Source organism: Pan troglodytes, chromosome 12 (assembly GCF_028858775.2).
Source record: "Pan troglodytes isolate AG18354 chromosome 12, NHGRI_mPanTro3-v2.0_pri, whole genome shotgun sequence".
Classification (NCBI taxonomy): Eukaryota; Metazoa; Chordata; class Mammalia; order Primates; family Hominidae; genus Pan; species Pan troglodytes.
The window spans coordinates 84,253,974-84,279,142 of NC_072410.2; the positions used below are offsets into that span (position 1 = coordinate 84,253,974).

Consider the following 25,169-nt stretch of genomic DNA (forward strand, 5'->3'; position numbering starts at 1 on the left):
GTGTAAAGACACTTTGAGTAGACAGTGGTTCACCTGCAGTATTGGCCATATATCCTAGAGCCTTCAAGTGTCTGGAGAAGTGGTTTCCTTCTTGAAATGGATAGATCCTCCTCTGAGTGTAGGAATCTGACTAATTACAAGAATCTCCTTCCATGGAGTGATCATTCAACCTGGGATGTGTCAGTGCAGATAAAAGAACACCCCGTAGATTCTCACTAGAAGAGAACCAGTGGCTGAGCGTAATGTTCCCTTCCTCAGGGAGAACATATCTCTTCAGAAGGGGAAATGCTTTTCAGGCAAATAAATCACTGCTCCAAATTTTTCATAACTGATTCAATATACAGTTCCAACTTCTGTGTCAAATGCTGGTTTGGAAAAGATTTCCAGTGTCATGGGAAATCTATGGACTGAAGAATATAACATTGTGCATGAAGGAAGTATCAAACATTGAGCTTTAAAAAATACTTCATAATCGTCAAGTATTTACAAATGAAATTATAGGTAATCTCAGATTTGCTTTAACATAGCCTAGCTGAGTGGAAGAGGGGTCCTGGGGTATAGATAAAACGGAATTGACAATGTGTTAATTATTGAAACTGCGTGATGTGCCCATGTGGGTTTATTATACTGTTTTCTCAACTTTTGTAAATGTTTGAAAATTTCCATATAAAAAGTTAACAGGCCGGGAGCGGTGGCTAACGCCTGTAATCCCAGCACTTTGGCAGGCTGAGGCAGGTGGATCATCTGAGGTCTGGAGTTCAAGACCAGCCTGGCCAACATAGTGAAACCCTGTCTCTACTAAAAATACAAAAAATTAGCTGGGCATGGTGGCAGGCACCTGTAATCCCAGCCACTTGGGAGGCTGAGGCAGGAGAATCGCTTGAACCCGGGAGACTGCAGCCTCGGCAACAAGAGTGAAACTCCATCTCAAAAAAAAAAAAAAAAAAAAAAAAAAGGCCGGGTGCGGTGGCTCACACCTGTAATCCCAGCACTTTGAGTGGCCTAGGCGGGTGGATCAGAAGGTCAGGAATTCAAGACCGGCCTGGCCAACGCGGTGAAACCCCATCTCTACTAAAAATACAGAAATTAGCTGGGCATGGTGGCGGGCGCCTGTAATCCCAGCTAGTTGGAAGGCTGAGGCAGGAGAATCGCTTGAAACCAGAACACGGAGTTTGCAGTGAGCGGAGATCATGCCACTGTCCTCCAGCCCGGGGGAAAGAGAGATACTCCATCTCAAAAATAAATTAAAAAATAAAAAAAAGGTTAAACCCCAATAGTGTCTTTCTTTTGAGTGAAAATGTTTTTAAAAATTAATAATTCATAGAACTTGCATAACGAATAAATATATAAATGCATAAAATATAGCTAACACTGGTGCTTACTATGTACTAGGCATATATGTTATATATGTACATAATTTTGTATATTATACATGCATATGATTATATGCATACATACATTTATATGCACTTACATTAAATATATAAAACACACACGTATAAATATATATGGTGTAGCAACTCATTTAATTCCTGTCAACAATTCATGACGTGAGTTCTAAGTAAATTATTTGCATGTGCAGATGACGTAATGGGGTTATATACGGGGTTACATAACGCACCCAAGGTCATTAAACAGGATTTGAACTCAGCAATTTTGGCTCCAGAACTCATGCTCCCCGCTGCCTGTATTCATGCGGGTTTGTATTGTCGCCAACAACTTTCCCCACCACAGTTTAACTTTTTTTTTTTTTTTTTTTTTTTTGAGACGGAGTCTTGCTCTGTTGCCCAGGCCGGACTGGAGTGGTGTGATCTCGGCTCACTGCAACCTCCGCTCCCAGGTTCAAGCGATTCTCCTGCCTCAGCCTCCTGAGTAGCTGGGATTACAGGTGCACGCCACCAAGCCCGGCTAATTTTTGTATTTTTTGTAGAGACGGGGTTTCAGACGCGCCCAGCCCACAGTTTAATTTTTATTTTTGAATTGATTTGGGAGTGGGGGGTGGGGTGGAAACTTTTTTTTTTTTTTAACTGTCCGGCAATTTTGCTGAAGCTACCTGTCCAGGTTGGCCCCGGGGCGTGCCTCTTGGCACCGAACTGGGGCGCCTGAGCCTCGGCAGTGCGGGCGGTGGGTCTGCTCGGGTGACCGGTTACCCCCGGTCTTGGGTCCTTTGCACCGCGGCGATCCCACCTCCTCAGAGCGGCGCGCAGGTAGCCGTGTGGCGCCACCTGGTGGCCGGAGCCCCAGAGTCGATCCACAGCAGCGCGCGCCCGGGCCTTCGCGGCGGGAACGCAACCCTGGCTAACAGGACCGCGACCGCTCCGCGCACTCCCGGGGCGTGGTTGAGGACAAAGCCAAAGCCCAGGGTGGCGGGGAGGAGGTGGGCGGCCACAACCCCAAGGGAGATGGGCCTTGGACCTTAGCCTGGAGGATCTTCTCCGCTAAGGAGGGAGACCCAGGAGGCTCGCTCGCGGTCCGCGCAGCCCAGGCCTCCCACCCTGACCGCGCCTCCTCGGAGCCCGCAGCTCCACCTTTGATCAAGTGGGAATTAACTTGAGAAAGGGGTGCTGCCTAAGGACTTTTAAAACGAACTCTTTAACATTTCCAAGTACTTACCCTTCATGTATGTGTGTACATAATCTATGTCTATTTCTTTATATCCTCACTTATTTCCAGAAAGGGTATGAAAGCTGGAATGACGTCATATAATGCCATTTTTTTTCCCTCACGACAGCCCTCTTAGGCTTGTGAAGAACGCATGTGCTGGCCCCCAGAGCCTGGCCCTGCCGAGCTGCTCCCTGGTGCTGGGGAAAGGTGGCACAACTGTAGAGACAGAAGAGTATTTTGGGGGCCAGGCAGGGGGCAGAGTGTTCACGGCGGTCCAGAAAGTGCAGCCGCATCAGGGCAGGAGGCTGGGAACCGCTTTCTCTCGCCCATAAACCTGCCAAGGAGATCTGGAAGGCCTGCGGAACGTCCTACCTGTACCAGGTGGGCCGGCGGGACTGCATTTGCTACCGGACCAAGAAGGCAAATCTCCCTGGTAGGTGCTCCCTTTCCTAGTGTCTGCACAGCTGCAAGCTAAGGAAGCTCTTCGCTGGGTCCTGCAGCATACAGGCCGCGGGTGAGGTGCAGTCGCCTCCTGTCACAGGCAGCAGGGCTTCCATGCCACAGAGGGAGGGCAGCCCCTCCAAGGCAGGGCCTCACCCCTCATCCAGACCTGTCTGAAGATTCTGCAACGAACGCCCAAGTCCATGGATGCTTCCCTGGCCAAGGCCTGGACCGGCCTCTCTTGGACTTTATGAGTACTGTGTTATTGTGCGTATGGGCACGCCTCCCCATAAAGGGTGAGGTCATCCACTGAGGAAGAAGAACATTTCTCAAAATTGCGCCTGAGATCTGAGCAGGGAAACTTGAGCAGGACTGAATCTCTAGGCAGCTACTACAGTGTTTCCCTCTGTGGGCATTTGATAGATATTTGGTGCTTGCTTCTCTTCTGCTCCCACATAAAACCTCAAGATTCCATCCTCCAAGGAGTCGGTTCCGCCTGTCACTTCACTCCAAGCTCAGCTTCAGAGATAAGGCTTCAGAAGAGAAATGCGTCTTCCCACATATGGCTCTGTTTTGAACTTAAAAACAGATTTGATGTGAGTACCTGCATACCATGGTGATAGGTGCCATAGAAATCAGAGGAAAGGCCGGGCACAGTGGCTCATGCCTGTAATCCCAGCACTTTGGGAAGCCGAGGTGGGTGGATCAGTTGAGACCAGCAGTTCAAGACCAGCCTGGTCAACCTGGTGAAACCCTGTCTCTACTAAAAATACAAAAACTAGCCAGGCATGGTGGCAGGCACCTGTAATCCCAGCTACTCGGGAGGCTGAGGCAGGAGAATTGCTTGAATTCGGGAGGCGGAGGTTGCAGTGAGCCAATATCACGCCACTGCACTCCAGCCTAGGTGACAGAGTGAGACTTCGTCTAAAAAAAACAAAAGAAAAAAAAAGAGGTAAAGCAGGGAGGTGGGACAGAGGAATGGTGGACCTAGAACATCAGGGGTTGGTTTGGAAGCAGCGTTTTGGTGACACTGATGCTTATTTTAAGCTGGCTGTGTTATTGATCATGTCCTCCCTGCACAGCCAGCCTCCCCCCTGGGAACACAAATGCTTTCTGCTTCCCTATGCACTATACTCTGGGGTCTTGAGAGGAGTGGAAACTGCATTCATCATGTAAGATACACATCAATGTCACTACTTTATTGTTGTTGCTGTTGTTGTTGAGACAGAGTCTCACTCTGTCACCCAGGAGTGCAGGAGTGCAGTGTTGTGATCTTGGCTCACTACAACCTCCACCTCCTGGGCTCAAACAATCCTCAAGCCTCGACCTCCCAAGTAGCTGGGACTGCAGGCACGCAGCACCATGCCTGGTTAATTTTTGTGCTTTTAGTAGAGATGGGGTTTCACCATGTTGGCCAGGCTGGTCTCAAATTCTTGGTCTTAAGCGATCCACTGGCCTCAGCCTTCTAAAGTGCTGGGATTACAGGCATGAGTCACCATGCCCGGCTGACACTTTTCAACGTATTCATGCACATTACCTCCCTCATTTAATCCTATGCTAGGGCAGCTAGTATCACCCCTGCATTTCTGATGAATTTGAGGTTCAGAGACTGACTTGTCCAAAATCACAGAGCACGTGAGTGGCCACAGCTAACCTGAATCCCCCTGTTCCCCTGACTCGGCTTCCTCATGTTGTGTAGCCGTGGAATTTTCAGGGTGCTGGACAGGCCTTCAGTGTATTTTGGGCAGTGTCATTCAGGATAGAAGGAGCTGTGTGGAGTGATTCAAATGCTCAGAGAAGCTGGTGCTTCTGCATGAAGACTGCAAGAAAATGGGATTGGCTGCAGAAGAATTTTGCTAATTTTATGTCTTGAGATACACGGACTCTACTTTCAAGATTGGCAGTCATTCCAAACAGCTCCTGGCCAGCATCAGTGAACTTCAGTACTCTCAGCTTCACTGGCCTGTGCAAATGCAAATACAGGTCCTGAGAATGGCTGCACAGCTGCCTACACCCTCCTCAAAGCATCATGGGACAGACTGAGCTCAGACCAAGCCAAAGGCAACGTGAAACACTGGGCATGCTTTCACTCCCTTTCTCCACTCTCCTGCACGCATGTCTGTCGTAGCTAACTGGTACACCTGCGTGCCACGAAACTCCTTGTGTCTGAGCCTTCGCCTCTGCCTTCCCTCTCTCTCACCTGACCATTCATCTTCACTTTGCCAAATCTGACCTAGCCTTTGAGGCCCAGTTCAAATGTTCCCTCTCCAAAAAGGTTTTCTCTGATTCCCTGTCACTGAAAGTTGAAAGTGATCTCTCCCTCCTCTGACACCACTAGCTTGAAAGAGGGTCTAAAGGTGAGAATCAAAGGTCTCTCCATTCCGAGAGACACCAGTAAGCCCCCCAAAGCTGGAGCCTGCCAAGCTCCCCTTGCCTTATAGGGGGAGTCCGAACTGGTTCCATGATTACCCATTCAAGCTCTGAGGGTTGACAAAGGAGAGGGTGAGGTGGACTGGTCTTGGGGAGAGGGGTTATTCACTCTCTTGAAGCCAAGGAATGGGGTGGGGACCTAAGAGAATCATAAGAAAAACCAGAGGTGTTTGTAAGGAGAGTTGTGCTCCCAGATGGTTGTTTGCTTGGCCTTCAGGCTTGTCAATCTGCCCTCGGGCTGTGGAGAAAAGGATGGGAGGGAGATAGTGGGGAAGGGATATACTGCCTGGCAGAGAGGGCCCAGAACTGCTGCCTTGAGTTCTCAGCTCCTGAGGGCGTGCAGGATGGATCCATGCAACCTTGCTGTGCTGAGAGGAGACACTTGCCCTTTGCCTCTCTCTCTTCCTGCACCAGCACACACTGGAGGGCTGGCTCTACAGAGGGGAGAAGATGATGGGTAAAGAGATCAAGCCTAAGCTAGAGTCACAGACAGACCCAGTCTGCATGGGTGGACAGGGAGTTGATGAGACTTGAAGCTTCAGGATGCAAAGGGCTGAGTCTTAAATCGGAAATAATCAAAGGTGGCTAGAAAGCTATGGAAGGTGGCAAAGATGTGATTAAGAAACCCTCTATTTGAGAAAAAAAAAAAGGATGGTCAGTCTGGATTAGTTGGGGGCAATTATATTAGGAGAAAAATCATGTTTTATCCCCAAGTAGTTGAGATTATTCAATCAACTATTTAGAATTTTTTTTTTTTTTAGATGGAGTCTTGCTCTGTCACCCAGGCTGGGATACAGTGGCATGATCTCAGCTCACTGCAACCTCTGCCTCCCAAGTTCAAGTGATTTTCCTGCCTCAGCCTTCTGAGTAGCTGGGACTACAGGCACCGCCACCATGCCCAGCTAATTTTTGTATTTTTAGTAGAGATGAGGTTTCACCATGTTGGCCAAGCTGGTCTCGAACTCCTGACCTCAGATGATCCACCCACCTTGGCCTCCCAAAGTGCTGGGATTACAGGCGTGAGCGACCGTGCCCAGCTAGAATTATTTTTGCATCTCCTTTTCTCTTAAAAAAAATTGTGCTAAAAACACATAACATAGCCTGGGCGAGGTGGCTCACGCCTGTCATCCCAACACTTTGGGAGGCTGAGGCAGGCAGATCAGTTGAGGTAAGGAGTTTGAGACCAGCCTGGCCAACATGGTGAAACCCCATCTCTACTAGAAATACAAAAATTAGCCAGGTGTGGTGGCATGTGCCTGTAATCCCAGCTACTCGGGAGGCTGAGGCACGATAATTGCTTGAACCCGGGAGGCAGAGGTTGCAGTGAGCTGAGATTGCGCTACTGCACCCTAGCCTGGGCATCTAAAAAACAACAATGACAACAAAAAACAAAACACATAACATAAAATTTACAGTCTCAAACATTTCTTCTTCTTCTTTTTTTTTTTTTTGATATAGTCTCACTCTGTCACCCAGGCTGGAGTGCAGTGGTGTGATCTCGGCTCACTGCAACCTCCGCTTCCTGAGTTCAAGTGAATCTCATGTCTCAGCCTCCTGAGTAGCTGGGATTACAGGCATGCGCCACCACACCCAGCTAATTTTTTTTTTTTTTTTGAATTTTGGTAGACATGGGGTTTCACCATATTGACCAGGCTGGTTTCGTACTCCTGGCCTCAAGTGATCTGCCTGCCTCGGCCTCCCAAAGTGCTGGGATTACAGATGTGAGCCACCATGCCTGGCCAGAATTTCCTTCTTTTTAAAGGCTGAATAATATTCCATTGTATGTGTACACCACATTTTGTTTAATCATCTGCTGATGGACATTGAGGTTGCTTCTACCTCTTGGCTATTGTGAATACTGCACTATAAACATGGGTGTGCAAATATCTCTTTGAGATCCTGCTTTCAATTTTTTTTGAGTATATACCTGTAAGTGGAATTGATAATTCTATTTTTAATTATTGGAGGAAACTCCACACTGTTTTCCATTGTGGTTGCACCATTTACATTCCCACCAAGAGTGCACAAGTGTTCTTATTTCTCCACATTCTCACCAACACTTGTGATTTACTGTTTCTTTTGGTTTTTATTTTTTATTTTTTGGATAATAGCCATCCTAGTGAGTATAAGGTGATAACTCATTGTGGTTTTGATTTGCATTTCCCTAATGATTAGTGACGTTGAGCATCTTTTCCTGTGCGTGTTGGCCACTTGTATATCTTCTTTGGAGAAATGTCTATTCAAGTCATTTGCCCGTTTTTTCACTGAGTTATTTGTGTTTCTTTGTTGTTGAGTTGTAGAAATTCTTTATATGTTCTGGATATTAGCCCCTGATCAGGTTTATGATTTGTGAATATTTTCTCCTGTTCCTTAGGTTGCCTTTTCACTCTGTTGATTATGTTCTTTGATGAGGCTCCTCTCTTTTATCATTCGGAAGTTTTGTGGGGGCAAGATTGTATTTCAGGGGGCTTCTCAGTAAAGGCTTGTGGAATGAGGCAAGGAACATACAGTAAAGATGATTAGGCAAGCATCTTTTTGAGGAGGTGGAACTTAAGTTACTGGACAAGGTGGACCCCAAGTACAAACTCAGACTAGGGCTGGGTGTGTTGGGTCATGTCTGTAATTCCAGAACTTTGAGGGGCTGAGGCGGGTGGATCACTTGAGCCCAGAGGTTCAAGACCAGCCTGGACAACATAGTGAAACCCCATTTCTACAAAGAATACAAAAATTAGCAGGGCATGGGGGCATGTGTCTTGTAGTCCCAGCTACTCAGGGGTGCTGAGGTGAGAGGATCGCTTGAGCCAGGGAGGTTGAGGTTGCAGTGAGTCGTGTCCCAGCCACTGCACTCCAGCCTAGGGAACAGAGTGAGACCTTGTCTCCCAAAAGCAAAAGGCCAGGCGTGGTGGCTCATGCCTTTAATCCCAGCACTTTGGGAGGCTGAGGCGGGCTGATACTTGAGTTCAGGAGTTCAAGACCAGCCTGGACAACATGGTGAAACCCCGTCTCTACTAAAAATACAAAAATTAGCTGGGCCTGGTGGCATGTGCCTGTAATCCCAGCTACTCAAGAGGCTGAGGCAGGAGAATCACTTGAAGCCTGGAGGCGGAGATTGTGCCTCCGCACGAGATTGTGCCACTGCACTCCAGCCTGGGCGACAGAGCGAGATTCTGTCTCAAAAAAAAAAAAGAAAGAAAGAAAGAAAGAAATGCAGACTAGGAGTTTGCCTGTGGCTCCCTCTCTGCTCCTGCCGCCTCCTCTGACGGTTCCTCTCTGTGCAGGCACTAGGTCCTTTAAGCGGGTCTGTCACATACAGGCTGTCCCCTGGCCCCCAGTTCTGTTCACTTTGACAAGTGGATCTGAAGCGCTGTGGAGCTGGGTGCAGTGCTGGGGATTACCAGGGAGAGTGAAACAGAGCTCTACCCTCAACATGCGTTCCTCTGCAGGGGAGAGGAGAACTATGGGAATTTCATTTACTTTACTGTGATGAATGTGCCCTCGAGGAGTAGCTACCCACCGTGGAAAAAAGGCAAAGAAGGACTCCTGATCTGGACCAAGGGAGGAGTGAGGCTTCCCGGGGGAGGCCATCGTGAGGTCATTTGGCACCAAGCCTGGTCGGCCCTCAGGGCAGCCTGTGCTCCTCCACTCCGTAGGCCCCAGTTTGCACCCCCGGAGTCGCTAGAAGAGGGAGCATCACTGTAGATTGTGTCGTCTTTCCCCCATTGGCATGTTTACGTGGTACACTAGTTTAAGGTGTAAAAGTAGGCTGAGGCAGGAGGATCGCTTGAGGCCAGGAGTTCAAGAACAGCCTGGGCAACATGTGAGACCCCCGTATTTACCCCCCCCCCCCCAAAAAAATTTGCTGGGTGTGACAGTGCACACCAGTAGTCTTAGCTACTCAGGAGGCGGGAGGATCGCTTGAGCCCAGGAATTTGAGGCTGTGGTGAGCCGTGATCACACCACTGCACACCAGCCTGGGCGACAGAGCAAGACTCTGTCTTTTAAAAAAGAAAAATGAAAAAGAAAGGGGCAAAAAACTAAAAGGAGCAATATACATGACTGGTCAATTTTTTCTAAAAATTAAATGCTAAAAAATCAGATTTATTATGTTCAATAATATTGTGCTTCATATGTGCCAGTCACTGTTCTAAGCACTTTACATGTCTTTAACTTAATTATTCCCCACAACAGCTCTATCAGATAGGTTTTCTTTCTACCCGTTTTCCTTTTGTCAATAGAAAAACTGAGGCACAGGGAGGCTAAGTAACGGGCCCAAGGCCAGAGAGTAGGAAGTGAGAGAGCTGGAATTGGAACTCGGGAGCCTGTGCTCTTGGCCTCTGATGGTGTGATTTTTCATGCCAAGAAAGTTTTCCTGCTTCAATCAACTTGATCCAACAGAATATTTGTTATAAGTTCGTTGCCTTTAAGGCTGTCATTTCTTTTTTTTTTTTTTTTTCCCGAAAATCATTTTAATATAGTCCATTTAATACCAATGCTCTCCTAAAATGTAAACTGTGAGAAAGAACAATCATTCAGTTGGGAAATGGAGTCTTCAATGATTCATCCTTCAATATGATTTCTTTAATACTGTCGATTTTATGTCCACCTGATTTCAGCCATTTTTTGTACTGTTCCTCAGCGTGCAGTAGAGAATCTGCTTTTAAAGCATCTTTCCGATATGATTCACCACTTCATGGTACAGATGGAGGCGAATTTGGAGACTGTCATTAGGATTTCCGTCCGCCCAGCGCCATCTTTCGCCCAATCACAGCGGCGGCGGCCGGCGGGGGAGGAGGGGAGCCGGCCGCCAGCTCGCACCGCAGCCCGCGGGCGGACCCCAAGCCACCGCGGACCCATGCGCGGAGCCTGCTGGGCCGCCGCTGCCGTCGTCCTAAGGCTGTCATTTTTTACTTGCCCCTTCTGAAAATTCACTGTTGACTTAGGTATTCCACGTAGAACTTAGAGCCCTGGGACATCTAGAGCATTAGTCACCACTGAGCTTCTGTTGCTGATTCCTGGGAATCTCACTTAAAGGCACAATTTTTAAAAAACAACAACAAACAACTCAAAATAAAATTAGAAATAAATAAATATACCATAGACAAAAGGGGGAAAAAAATCTCATAACAGGAAAAAAAAAAACCCATAACCACACTACTCAAATAAACCGTAATATAAATTAATCAGAACCATAATAATACAATGAACTATAATAAAATAAACCATGAAATTAAATAAAATCACACTCAAAATTAACACTTCCTTAATATCAGTTGATATCACCGTTCAATTTTCTTTGATTATTTCAAAATTCTCTTTTCACCCTTGCATTTGGTCACAGGTCTCTTAAGTCTTTTCTAATCCATAAAAGAATGTTTCCCTTTCAATTTTTGTACATTTTATTTGTTGAAGAAACTGGGCCATTTGTCCGGTAGAATAACTAGGAAGACTGACAAATATGGTTTCAGATTTCTCTGTGGTTCTCTTTGCCCCTAGGCTGTATCCTCCTAGAGAGATGTTCAGTCAAAGTACTGCGTTTTAAAGTCACTTAAAATAATTCTTCTCCCTGTGATTACAAAATCAACTTGCTATACTATAACCATCATTTGGCTGAGTTTGTTTTTGATTGAAGGGGGTTGCCTTTTCTAAGTTTAATTTTGTTTTTCAATACTCTAACATATTTACATGCTGAAAGTAAAAATTATAAAAGAAATATAAGCAAAGAATTTAGCCTCCCTGTCTGCCCCTTCCCCACTCAGCTGTCACAGCTGTCATTCTCTTTCTCATCTCATCTTAGAGATAATATTTTCTAATTAACTTTTTTGTTTTTGAGACAGAGTCTCGGTCTGTCACCCAGGCTGCAGTGCAATGGCACAATCTTGGCTCACTGCAACCTCTGCCTCCTGGGTTCAAGCAATTCTTCTACCTCAGCCTTCCCAGTAGCTGGGACTGCAGGTGCCTGCCACCATGCCCGGCTAATTTTTGTATTTTTAGTACAGATGCGGTTTCATCATATTGGCCCGAGTGGTCTCAAACTCCTGACCTTGTGATCTGCCTGCCTTGGCCTCCCAAAGTGCTGGGATTACAGGCGTGAGCCACCATGAGTGGCTTTTTTTTTTTTTTTTTTGAGACAGAGTCTTGTTCTGTTGCCCAGGCTGGAGTGCAGTGGCGCCATCTCAGCTCACTGCAACCTCCTCCTCCCGGGTTCAAGTGATTCTCCTGCCTCAGCCTCCTGAGTAGCTGGGACTACAGGTGCCTGCCACCATGCCTGTCTAATTTTTGTATTTTTAGTAGAGATGGGGTTTCGCCTTGTTGGCCAGGCTGGTCTCAAACACCTGACCTTAGGTGATCTGCCTGCCTCAGCCTCCCAAAGTGCTGGGATTACAGGCATGAGCCACCGCGCCAGGCCCCTCCTCCCTTTCTAACAAAAAAAGCTAGCATACTGTATTTACTCTTCTGACCTTGTATTTCTTACTTACCACTATACTCTGGAGGCCATCTATCCTCCTTCCTTTTATTGCTGCACAGCAATTCACTGTGTGCATACTCCTTAATGAATTCAACCAATGGCCTACTGATGGACATTTGGGTTGTTTTCAGTTTTTGCTATTATAAATAGTGCTGCAATGAATAACTGGAGCATATGCCACTTCACATTTCTGGTATTTATGTTTGCAATAGACTCCTAGAACTGCGGTTGCTGGGTCAAAGGGAAAGAGCACATGTAATTTTGCCAGATATTACAAAATCCTTCTCCACAGAGATTGTATGATTTTGAATTCCCATCAGCAACAGGGGACAATGTTTCCCCAAAGCCTCACCAATAGACTATATTGTCCAACTTTTGGACTTTTGCCTATCTGAAAGATAAGAAATGGTACCATAGTATACAGTATTTTAAGTTTGCAATTCTGTTATCAGGAAAATAATAGTAAACATATTTTCATTAGTTTCATTTGCTTTACTTTTTCTGTGAAATGTCTGTTCATATTTTGCCCTTTTTTCTATCAGGTTATTAGGATTTTTCTTCTGAGAAGTTCTTTAATTGTTAAGGATATTAACAATTCATTAACCTTAACTGTTAACTAACCTTAACTGTCTGTGATACAATTTGCAATTCTTTCTCCCAGGTTTCATTTGCCTTTTGATTTTACTTGGATATTTTACTTAGGATGTTTTTATAATGCTACAGAACCAAATTTGTTAATATTTTATTTACTTTTATGAGTTAGGGATTTTATGAGTTATAATTAGAAAAGATTTTGTCTTTTCTACATTTAAAGTATTCCACTCTTTTTTTTTTGGATTATTTGTATGATTTCATTTTTACATTTAGATTTTGATCCATTTGGTGCTTAATCCAAAACTTTTACCCTGGTGCCTAATGTGAGGAATGGATCTAATTTGATGTTTTCCACGTGGCTATCAAATTGTATGATATGTGTGAATGATAATCTCAATGAGGCTGTTTACACACACACACACACACACACATGCACGCAGAAGGATATATCCTAGCATGCACAGGTTGACTCTGGATGGTGGCATTATGAATACTTTCCGTTTTCTGTTTTATTTTTTTCCTCTCTATGAACAGATAGACCCTGTGAAGGCTGGGACATTTGTGTCTGAGAGGATATAATGTAGGCCCACTAAAAATTTTTTTTAAAGAAGTTTGTCCATAATTCATACTCAGGTAGCCCGGTAATCAGAATGGCTGCTGTGCTCACTGGACTGAGTGTGCTCTGTGCTGGGGGAAATATTTAAAAAAGCGACATCATCTGTACAGAGATACAGCTAAAAAGTCAAGGCAACTAATGGTTAGGAGAATTGAGGTCTCAGAGAAGGCCAAATGAGCAGTATAGACAGGTGAAAAATTCACAGGAAAGAGAGATCATCATGGGCTGGGTAGCCTGGGAGGCTTCAGGGAGGAAGTGTCTTCCAGTTAGTCCTTGAAGAACAAAAAGGATTTAGACGCTTGGGGAAAACAGAGATGGCTGAATGCAAAGACAGCGTTGTAGGAGAGGTGAATAGGAACACCTGAGGGTGTCTGGGACACTGGGTAGGCAAGGTGGTCAAAGAGGATATCCCCTGAGCAACTGACATTGTTCACCCAGACTGGGGAGCAAAGCTCTCTGCTTCTAGGAAGTGAGATTGCCCGCAGTTGCTGGGGGCAGGGAGCCTCTCAGAGGAGCCAATTACACACAGAGCCCCTCACCAGGGAGCTCATTTCTGGTGGTGAACTGCTTGCAGATGGGGACACCTGTGGATGCTGAAGTCCACGAGACTATCAGGGTTTAGATTTGCTTTTGCTCCTAATCATTCCACTCTTGGCTGGCACCCATGATCTGAGGACCCCTGACTCTGTGGCAGGACACACCAGCCCTCCACAGATGGGAACATACAGCTGCCTCCCTCCTGGCAGGGCCCACGGGGTGCAAACCCCTAGGGTTGGATGGACTTCTGCTGAGAAGGTCTGGGCTGGGTGTGACGGCTCACACCTGTTAATCCCAGCACTTTGGAGGCCGACTATGGTGGATCATGTGGGGTCAGGAATTTTAGACCAGCCATGGCCAATATAGTGAAACCCTGTCTCTACTAAAAATACAAAAATTAGCCGGGAGTGGTGGCGTGTGCCTGTAGTCCCAGCTACTCTGGAGGCTGAGGCAGGAGAATTGCTTGAACCTGGGAGGCGGAGGTTGCAGTGAGCTGAGATTGCACCACTGCACTCCAGCCTGGGCAATAGAGCGAGACTGTCTCAAAAAAAAAAAAAAAAAAAAAGTCTCCTGGGTACAAATATTTGGCTTTCTCCTCCTCCAAGCAGTCTGAATAAGCAACAGCATTTATCTTGGGCGAGGAAGGGTGTCCCGGGGAAGGGGCAGGCAAGTCTAACAGCCAAAAACAGCCACCTGACACCTGGTGTAAACTACAGCTTCATTCCTTTGAGTAGCAAAGTTTAAAAAAAGGCCCCACATTTTCAGTTAGTCTTTTGGATTGTGTGTGTGTGTTTGGTGGGGTTGGGGGGCTTTAGCAGCTCTCCCTGTCCTGTGACTCCCCAGAACCACGTGCGGGCCCCACATCCATGCGTTTTCCTCCGGGCTGCCCCTAGATGGCGGAGGGCCCTCCTTCACTTTGCATTCTTCCACTTCAGGGCAGGGTCATGCTCCCGAATCATCCCCTAAAGGGAGTTCTTTAACTTCCTGAGACAATCCATTTTTGTTTTGAGCAATCCCCACTTGCATCTAACCTAAAGCTCTCATGCTGCAGAAACAGAGAATACCTGAATATCACCTTTTCCTCCTGAATTACAGATCCTATTGCTGTTCCCCTTTAGAGGGCTACATGGTGGGATGGACGGAGCATGGGCTCTGAGTCAAATGGAACCCTGGCTCTGTCACTATCTGCTGGATGACCTCGGGCAAGTGACTTAGTTCTGAGCCTATTTCTGCACCTTCACATGGTTGTAGTGAGGATAAAACAACACAGGCAAAGAGCCTGGCTCATGGGCAGAAGGCTACAAAAATCAGTTTCTTTGATATGTTCAAAAGCCTTTCTTGGCGTAACCTTCAGCCTTCTGGGTTTGAGCACCCTAACGTTACCCATCCTGCTTCCCAACACTTTCATCAGTCCCCCCAATTTGAGTACATCACTGTCCAGGAAGGCCCTGAGCTCACTGTGAAGCCTCTTTTGAGCCTGCACAATGGAAATATTCCTTTCCAGGTGAGGTTTCTATACCAAGAGCTGGCTGCTATGCCCAAGGAGGCTGCCCCAGGGAGAGAGAATCCCCTAGATGCTGCCTGCAGAACAGGGTCAGATGCGACTGTGTTTACGGTCTTGTCCTCAGTTACCTGACACCAGTCTCCATGGGAATTAGCACGAGGCATCTCGAATTTCAGGGTACATATTTCTCTCTGAGCTTGAGCTGTTGATCTTCCCCTCCATGGACCTGCACCACATCCTCCCAGAAATAAGTGACCCAGTCTCCTTGTGCAATGACCTACACAGAAAGCATGCCTTCCTGGGTACGGGAAGAGAACTGGGACAGTGCATAAGGGAGGAGAGGCTCTTGTGAATTAAACAGGGCACACGGGGCTGGTCAGGAGCCAAGTCATTAATGACTCTGCTGATTTCCCTTTGGAGCAGTCAGGACCTGTTTTGCTCTCACTTTTGCATCTTGTAACCCCTCTGATAATCGAGATGGCGGTACCTGAAAGCAGGTGCCCTGATACAGCCCGTAACCTTATTTCAGTATTTCCCTCCCTGTTTTGTCCTTGGACAGCCACCTAAGACCCCAAATCTTTCTTTTTCTTTTTGAGACAGAGTTTCACTTTGGTGGTGGTGCGATCTTGGTTGACTGCAACCTCTGCCTCCCAAGCTCAAGTGATTCTCCTGCCTCAGCCTCCCAAGTAGCTAGGGTTACAGGCATGAGCCACCACACCCAGCTAATTTTTGTGTTTTTAGTAGAGACAGGGTTTCAACATGTTGGCCAGGCTGGTTTCAAACTCCTGACATCAGGTGATCAGCCCACCTCGGCCTCCCAGAGTGCTGGGATTACAGGCGTGAGCCACCATGCCCAGCCCTAAGACCCAAATCTTCAAGCTGCTTCCCCGTCTCATTTTCTTCCTGAGGCTGATTTTAGCCATGGTTCTCCCGTGGTGCTTTGCTTCTCACTGTCTCAGCACCAAAGTGTTGACAACTAATTTAATTAATGCTTCCAAGTTCAATGAGAGAAGGCCAGAAGGTACTCTGGGTTCCCTGTTTAGTTCCCTATGTAGATCTAGACACAGCGTCACTAACTTTGTGACTCTAATGCTGGAAATTTCTCTCAAAACAGGAGATGGTTTTGGAACAATGGGTCATTCAAGTGCCCTCATATTATACTGGATGCCAAAGTTCTCTATAAATTAAAAACAAAATTAGAAACGACCACCATGCTCACAAACGATAAACTGAACACCATGCACTGGTGATGAGGACCAGTACTGTAATCAAGTATGATGTCATAGATTATCTGATGCCTATTTAGTGATATTTTATGCTTCCTTTTAGCCTCCATTATAATTAGCTGTTGAGGGAGAGTATCTTTCACTTTGGCTTTTTAATGATAATCTATAGCTTTTGAAAACTCCTAGTTTCTTTCTCCAAAATGTAGAGTAAGTGGTCTTCAACGTATGGTCCTGGAACCAACAGCATAAGCATCACCTGGGAGGTTGGTAGAAGGGCGAATTTTCAGGCCCCACCCCAGACCTGCTGAATTAGAAACCCTGGATATGGAGCCCAGCAGTCTGTGTAAGAATCAACCCTCCAGGTGGTTGTGATGTACGCTCAAGTTTGAGAACCACTGGTGTAGATAATTAACCAATTACCAGTCAATAAACCCGCTTTAGCTCTAAGCGCTGGCCTGCCCCCTTTTTAAAGGGTGTCTCAGGGAAAATTAAATTCTTGTCAATCTCAGCTTTTTCCAATCAATTTGCCTTGTTTTCGCCTGAAGTATCAAGTTATGGTGGGAAAGAGGCAACCAGATTTAGGAAGAGCAAGAGATGCAGAGCGAACCCTTAGAAGGAACCTGTTTGGCTCCGCAGCAAAGAGATGGTGCTCCTGGGATTAAGCCCCGCTGAGTTTAAACTGAGCCAGAGGGAGGCATAGGCAGCCATGAGAGCTGCTGGGCCCGCAACCCCAGGAACAGGCTCCTTTCCTGCTCCACCTCTCCTCATTCACCAATGGAATGAGCCGAAGCATATAAACTCTTTTATTGGTGTGTAGTCTGGCTTTGAAGTACATCAGAAGGCCTGGGCACGGTGGTTCATGCCTGTAATCCCAGCACCTTGGGAGGCCAATGTGGGTGGATCACTTGAGGGCAGGAGTTCGAGACCAGCCTGGCCAACATAGTGAAATCCTGTTTCTACTAAAAATACAAAAATTAGCAGGGTGTGATGGTGCACGCTTGTAATCCCAGCTACTTGGGAAGCTAAGGCAGGAGAATCACTTGAACTTGGGAGGCAGAGGTTGCAGTGAGCCGAGACTGCATCACTGCACTCCAGTCTGGGTGACAGAGCAAGACTTTGTCTCCAAAAAATAAATAAATAAATAAATAAAGTACATCAGAAACAGGACTGATCATCACTGGAAGGGTCTATAAGGGGACAGCCTTTCTGTTGACTAAGAGGCGATGACTTAGAAAAAGTTTGAGTTCTGCCAGAAGGTGTTTAGAATCATAATGGTTCCCGTGGACTGCGTGCTTCTTGCTAGCTATAGCTGTGTGGCCACACCAGCTGATGGAGCCTGGGAAACACCAACAACCTCATTACATTTGCTGGTCACAGCTCTTTGAGAGCAGTCCTATTATCAGCCTATTCGTAGATGGGGAGATTTAGGCTCAAATAGGTTGAGCCAACTGCCTGTTGGAAAGGGACAGAGCAGGTGCTTAAACAAAGCAGCCTCAAAAGCCTTCACCTCGGCCGGGCACGGTGGCTCACGCCTGTAATCCCAGCACTTTGGGAGGCCAAGGCGGGCAGATCATGAGGTCAGGAGATCGAGACCATCCTGGCTAACACGGTGAAACCTCATCTCCACTAAAAATACAAAAAATTAGCTGGGCGTGGTGGCAGGCGCCTATAGTCCCAGCTACTCAGGAGGCTGAGGCAGGAGAATGGTGTGAACCTGGGAGGCAGAGGTTGCATTGAGCCGAGATCGTGCCGCTGCACTCCAGCCTGGGCGATAGAGGCTCCGTCTCAAAACAAAACAAAACCAAAAAAAGCCTTCACCTTGGTACTAACCCATCAAGCTGGTCTCCCTCCCATGGGTCCAAGGAGCCAGATTCATCCTTCAGTAGTTTCCCAGGAGATGTCAGCTTCTTTGGTCCTTCCCTTCCCCGTTTATCTTCTTGCTGCTCTCTCCTACGTAACCTCCCTCTTCTCCCTCCATTTAGTGACAGTCTTTCCTCCATCTAGACCGAATGCTTTGTCTTCAGAGGTCTCCTTGGGCTTCTGTGTGCCTGATCATCCATCATAACCCTAAAAAATAATCAGAGACAGAATTTTTTATTTAAAAACATTTTTATTCCCTTGTTTAAAACACAATAGATTCTGAACAATACTTATTAACTGAACGAAGGACCAGTAACTGGGTCCCTCTCAAATGTTGATGGTGTTGGGCTGAGGTGGATTTTATAAATTAAATCAGTCGTTTTGGAGTCCCAGAGCAATAATTTCCAAGTGAGTTAGGATGAGTGGGCCACATCTTCCAAGGGGCTGCATCAGAATCTGAGCCTGCCCTTTGCCACTATTGTCTCCTGGTTTGATTCTGAATCCCCTGGAGTAGGGGCCAGGAATAGTGTCTTTTTTTTTTTTTTGAGACAGGATCTTGCTCTCACCCAGTCTGGAGTACAGCAGTGCAATCACAGCTCACTGCAGCCTTGATCTCCCAGGCTCAAGCAATCCTCCCACCTCAGCTTCCCGAGTAGCTAGGACTGCAGATATGAACCACCATGTCTGGTTAGGTTTTAAAACTTTTTTGTAGAGATGGGGTCTCATTATGTTGCCCAGACTAGTCTCAAACTCCTGAGCTCAAGTGATCCTCCTGCTTCAGCCTCCCAATGTTCTGGGATTACAGAGGTAAGCCACTGCATCTGACCAGAAATTTGGTCTTTTTAAGAGGTCCCCAGTAATCCTTACAATTAGGCCAGTTTGGGAAACACTGAACTTGAAGGAATAAACCATTGGTCCTTTCAGTTCCTTGCACTTCCACATAACCCATCTTAGAAGCCCCCTCTGGACATCCTGAGGCTGGGGGTCCCAGGACCAAAATTTGAGAACACTGCCCCAGAGCAGATGTCAAACTCAAAGGCTTGTTCAAGCACAGATTATGGGCCCCACTTCTAGAGTTTCTGATCTAGTTGGTCTGAGGTGAGGTTGGGGATTTTGCATTTCTAGTGAGTCCCCAGATCATGCTGATGCTGCTGGTCTAGGTACTACACTTTGAGAAATCTCCTGTGCTAGACCATTCTGTTGTATTAAAGAGTAGATTTGTCCTCACGCAGACCAGAGACTTTTCTTCACGTCAAGCTTAGATGTATATAATTGCAGTAACTGACATACCAGGCTTTCCTTATAAATCACCAGCTTCCTTAATTATTACAGAGCTCTGCTCTTGCAATGTATAGTAATATCCTATTTATTGTTAGAAGTAGGTATTAGGAAGCCAGGTGCCACGGCTCACGCCTGTAATCCCAGCAATTTGGGAGGCCGAGGTGGGTGGATCACAAGGTCAGGAGTTGAAGACCAGCCTGGCCAACATGGTGAAACCCTGTCTCTACTAAAAATACAAAAAATTAGCCAGGCGTGGTGGCAGGTGCCTATAATCTCAGCTACTTGGGAGGCTGAGGCAGGAGAATAGCTTGGACCTGGGAGGCCGAGGTTGCGGTGAGCCGAGAACATGCCACTGCACTTCAGCCTGGGCAACAGAGCGGAACTCCATCAAAAAAAAAAAAAAAAAAAAAAAGAAGTAGGTATTAGGAAACTTAGGTGCTAGGATTCCACTTACAACCCAGAGGCACACTTCATGAACATCTACAGAGAAGTCATTTCCCTCTACATGGCCTGATTTTTCCCTCATTTGCCAAATACAACATCTTGAGAAGATGAAATGAGAGAAAAAAACAGAACACATTTATCCTCTGTTAACTGATCATAGGGGGAAGAAAAAAAAAGAAGCCGCGCATGGTGGCTCACACCTGTAATCCCAGCACTTTGGAAGGCCAAGACAGAAGGATTGCTTGAGGCCAGGAGTTTGAGACCAGCCTGGGCAACATAGCAAGATCCCCATCTCTACAAAAAAAAATTAGCTGAAGGTGGTGGTTGCATGTCTGTAGTCCTAGCTACTGGGGAGACTGAGGCAGGAGGATCTCCTGAGCCTAGGAATTTGAGGCTGCAGTGGCACAAATACAATTGTGTACACTGTACTCTAGCCTGGGCAACAGAGCAAGACCCTGTCTCAATAAATAAATAGATAGATAAATAGATAAATAAATAAATAAAATTCAAACACATTCAGAAAAAGTTTAAAGCTCAAGGCACAAATATTAGCCATTACCCTCAGCTTCTGACTTGGGGAGGTGAGGAATGTGGCTCCTGGGTCCTGGTTTGTTATTACCTTTAGGGGCAGTGGCCAGGCTTCCCTTTCTTCATCTCTAAAAGACGGGGATTAACCTGGACTGTCTCAAACATCTCTCACAGCTGGGAGATCACGAGATTTCAACCCTGACCCAGCACCTGAGACTGGGTTCATTTTCACGTTGGTTCATACAGAGATCTGTTTCTACTCTTCAGATTATAATCTAGGTTTGGGGCACCAAATATTCCATTTAAAACATCTAGGATGCTTGGAGCAAGTGGGCAGAAAAAGTGTGAGGGCCATTTAACACGAAAGAAGTCTAGATGGAAACAAAAAGCAAGCAAAACGTGGGCCGTGGCGTTCTGCAGAGTGGCTCGACTTATTAGTGTGTTCTCTTCAATGCCTGTCAGAGAAGAGGTGATCACTGTGTCTTATGAAATCAGATCTGTAACCGGAGAAAAGATGAAATTGCTTAACTAGCCCGACTCATGTCAGTTTTTATTTGAGAAGAGAAAAAACATCCCTTTGAATAAGAGAAATATAGCAGTCCTTATCTGTCTAGCAACTGTACTCTCTGTATAAAAAAAGGTAGCCCCATGATTCTACAATTATTTTTTAAAAATTATAAATAAATACAGTATACATGCATTGAAGGAAGGTGTGCAAACTTATTTTCTAATGGTCTGTGTGATCACAGTAGTTTGGAGACCACTGCTCTAAGTGATGACATTTCAGGGGCCCCTGCTTTGTCCTTTGCATATTTCTTTTTAAAGAAACTTAAAAAAATAGACATTATTATTATTATTATTTGAGACGGAGTCTCGCTCTGTCACCCAGACTGGAGTGCAGTGGCGTGATCTCGGCTCACTGCAAGCTCCGCCTCCCGGGTTCACGCCATTCTCCTGCCTCAGCCTCCCAAGTAGCTGGGACTACAGGCGCCCGCCACCACGCCTAAAAACTTTTGTATTTTTAATAGAGATGGGGTTTCACCGCGTTAGCCAGGATGGTCTCAATCTCCTGACCTCGAGATCCGCCCTCCTCGGCCTCCCAAAGTGCTGGGATTACAGACGTGAGCCACTGCGCCCGGCTGACATTATTTTTTTAAGTAGTTTTAGTCCACAGAAAAATTAACCAGAAGATACAGAAATATCTCACATCCTCCCTGCCCCCCACATACATAGCCACCCTCTTATCAACATCCCTTCCACCAGAGTGGTACATTTGTCACAACTGATAACCCATATTGACACATCATTATCACCCAAAGTCCGTAGTTTACATTAGGGTTTATTCTTGGTGTTGTACATTCTGTTAGTTTGGACAAATTTATAATGGCATGTATCTTCCATTAAACCATCATACAGAGTATTTTCACTGGCCTAAGAATCTTCTGTGCTCTGCCTATTCATACCTCCCTCCACCCTAACCCCTAGCAACTACTGATCTTTCTACCATTTCCATCGTTTTGACTTTTCCATGTTGTCATATAGTTGGAGTCATACAGTATGTAGCCTTTTCAAACTGGCTTCTTTCACTTAGTGATATGCATTTAAGTTTCCTCCATGTATTTTCATGGCTTGATAGCTCATTTCTTTTCAGTGCTGAGTAATATTCCATTGACTAAAAGTACCACAGTTTCATTTATCCATTCTCCTACTGAAGGAAATCTTGGTTGCTTCTAAGTTTTGGCAGTTTTGAATAAAGCTGCTATAAACACCCATGTGCAGGTTTTTGTGTGGACATACATTTTTGACTTCTTTGGGTTAAAACCAAAGAGTATGATTACTACATCGTATGGTAACAGCATGTTTAGTTTTGTAAGAAATTGCCAATCTATCCTTAAAGTGGCCGTACTGCTTTGCATTCCTATTAGCAATGAATGAGAGTTCCTTTTGCTCCACATCCTTGCCAGCATGTGATGTTGTCAGTTGTCAGGTTCATGACTACACCAAATGTTATGTTGAGTCCGAAGGGAGTGGCTGGATGAGCAGAAAGAACACTCGGGGGGCTGTAGGCAGTTGAAAGATGACTTTATTCAGCAGCAGCTCTTATCAACAGCTTTCTCTCACACTGTCCGCCCTGTCTCGGCTGCTTAGTCTGGCGGCTCCCACACACAGCTGCGTGGCCGGCTCTCCCTTGCCTTCAGGGTGAGCAGCTTAACTCTTTCTCTCTCTGGGAATGAGTGAGCTGAGCTGTGTCCTGGCTCAGACGGACAGCTCTGACTCGCTCTCTCTTTCTCTGGGCGCCTGCGCGCCTACCATGTCAAGCCATTTGAGGCGAGCCGAGCCCCAGAGCCACGTCTCTGGTGCACAGAGTTAACAGGGCAGTTATACCTTTTACAGACAACTGTGGCTCCAAGTCAAGTATGAACTTACACAAACAGTTTATATAACAAGTGGAGGTGTGCGCCTGCGTGCCAAACTTGCTGACTCATGCAGGCCTGGATACCCGCCTCAGCCTATTCCTTGACCGAAGCACTTCCAGGTACCTTACATCAGTGTTCCGGATTTTGGCTGTTCTAAAGGGTGTGTAGGTGGTATCTCATTGTTGATTTAATTTGCATTTTCCTGATGACATACGTCGTGGGGCATCTTTCGTATGCTTATTTGCCACCTGTATATCTTTTGCGGTGAACTCTCTCTTAAGGTCTTGGCCCATTTTTAATTGGTTGTTTGTTTCCTTACTGTTGAGTTTTAAGAGTTTTATTTATGTTTTGGATAATAGTCCCATATCAAATACATCTTTGGCAAATATTTTCTCCCAGTGTGTGGCTTTTCTTTATATTATCATAAGTATTTTTTACAGAACAGAAGTTTCTAATTTTAATGAAGTCTAGCTTATCAATGTTTTCTTTCATAGATCATGCCTTTGGTGTCATGTCAAAAAAGTCATAACCTGGCTGGGTGCAGTGACTCACACTTGTAATCCCAGCACTTTGGAAGGCCAAGGCGGGAGGATCACTTGAGCCCAGGAGTTCAAGACAGCCTGGCAATATAGAGAGACTCTATCTCTACAGATAATTTCAGAAAAATTAGCCAGGCATAGTGGCATGTGCCTGTAGTTCCAGCTACACAGGAAGCTAAGGTGGGAGGATTACTTGAGCCTGGGAGGTCAAGGCTGCAGTGAGCTGTGGTTGCGCCACTGCTCTCCGGCCTGGGTGACAGAGACCTTGTCTCAAAAAAAAAATAATAATAAAAAACCAAACCAAAACAAAAAGTCACTACCAAAGCCAAGGTTATCTAGATTTTCTCCTATGTTATTTTCTAAGAGTCTTACCATTTTGTGTTTTACATTTAGTCTGTGATCTATTTAGAGTTAATTTTTTTGTGAAGGGTATGAGATCTATGTCTTCATTCATTTTTTTGAATATAAATGTCTCGTCCCAGTACCATTTTTTGAAAAGATTTTCTTTTCCCCATTGTATTGCCTTTGTTTTTTTGGTCAAAGATCAATTGACTATATTTATATGGGTCTGTTTCTGAGATCTCTATTCTGTTTCATTGATCTCTTTGTTTATCCTTTTTTTTTTGAGATGGAGTCTCGCTGTGTCACCCAGGCTGGAGTGCAGTGGTGCAATCTCGGCTCCCTGCAACCTCCACGTCCTGGGTTCAAGTAATTCTCCTGCCTCAGCCTCCTGAGTAGCTGGGATTACAGGTGTGTGCCACCAGGCCAAGCTAATTTTTGTATTTTTAGTAGAGACAGGGTTTCACCATGTTGGCCAGGCTGGTCTCGAACTCCTGACCTCAAGTGATCCACCCGTCTTGGCCTCCCAAAGTGCTGGGATTACAGGCGTGAGCCACCGCGCCCAGCTCTTCGTTTATTGTTTTGCCAATGCCACACTGTCTTGGTTGCTGCAACTTTATAGTAACTCCTGCAGTCAGATAGTGTCGGTCCTCTAACTTTGTTCTCCTCCTTCAATATTGTGTATCCTTCCACTATTTTCAAGGAAGTTTAAAAAAAAATCCATCTTTTTTTTTCCAACTCTTGCTATCACCCTCACACTGTGTAGTAACTCAGCCTCTGTCTCTTACTCACTGGGTGATCTTAGCTGTTCTCTGCTTTTGTGAAGGAAAGAATCTACGTCAGGATATTTATAATTATAACTTATGTAAAAAATCCAAACACACTAGAAAAAGTTTAAAGCTTAAGAAACAAATATTAGCCATTACCCTCAGTTTCTGACTTGGGGATCACCCAAGCGAGTAAAAGACAGAGGCTGAGTGTGAAGGAAAGAATCTATGTCAGGATATTTATAATTATAACTTATATAAAAAATCCAAACACACTGAGAAAAAGTTTAAATCTCAAGAAACAAATACTAGCCCTGGGTCCTGGTTTGTTATTACCTTTAGGGGTGATGCGGAGCCAGTGGCCAGGCTTTCCTTTCTTCCTCTCTAAAAGGCAGGGATTAACCTGGACTATCTCAAACATTGCTCACAGCTGGGAGATCATGACATTTCAACCCTGACCCAGCAACTGAGATTGGCTTCAATTTTACGTTTGTTTATACAGAGGTCTGTTTCTACTCTTCTTCAGATTGTAATCTAGGTTTGGGACACCAAATATTCCATTTAAAACATCTAGGG

The 25,169-nt window shown here is 45.7% G+C and overlaps 1 long non-coding RNA gene across 5 annotated transcripts in view; it reads left to right on the top strand.

The window, feature by feature from the left end:
• The first annotated feature begins 1,808 nt into the window (after window positions 1-1,808).
• LOC104004947 (uncharacterized) overlaps window positions 1,809-25,169 on the top strand; it is a 78,567-nt gene continuing 55,206 nt past the window's right edge. Inside the window, exon 1 of one of the 5 annotated variants that reach the window (XR_001715720.4) lies at window positions 1,809-3,641. This is a non-coding gene — a long non-coding RNA (uncharacterized LOC104004947). Of the gene's footprint in view, window positions 3,642-18,841; window positions 23,109-25,169 lie in introns of those variants that run through there. The other 4 variants (XR_008546378.1, XR_678052.4, XR_001715721.4 and 1 more) reach the window with 4 other exon arrangements.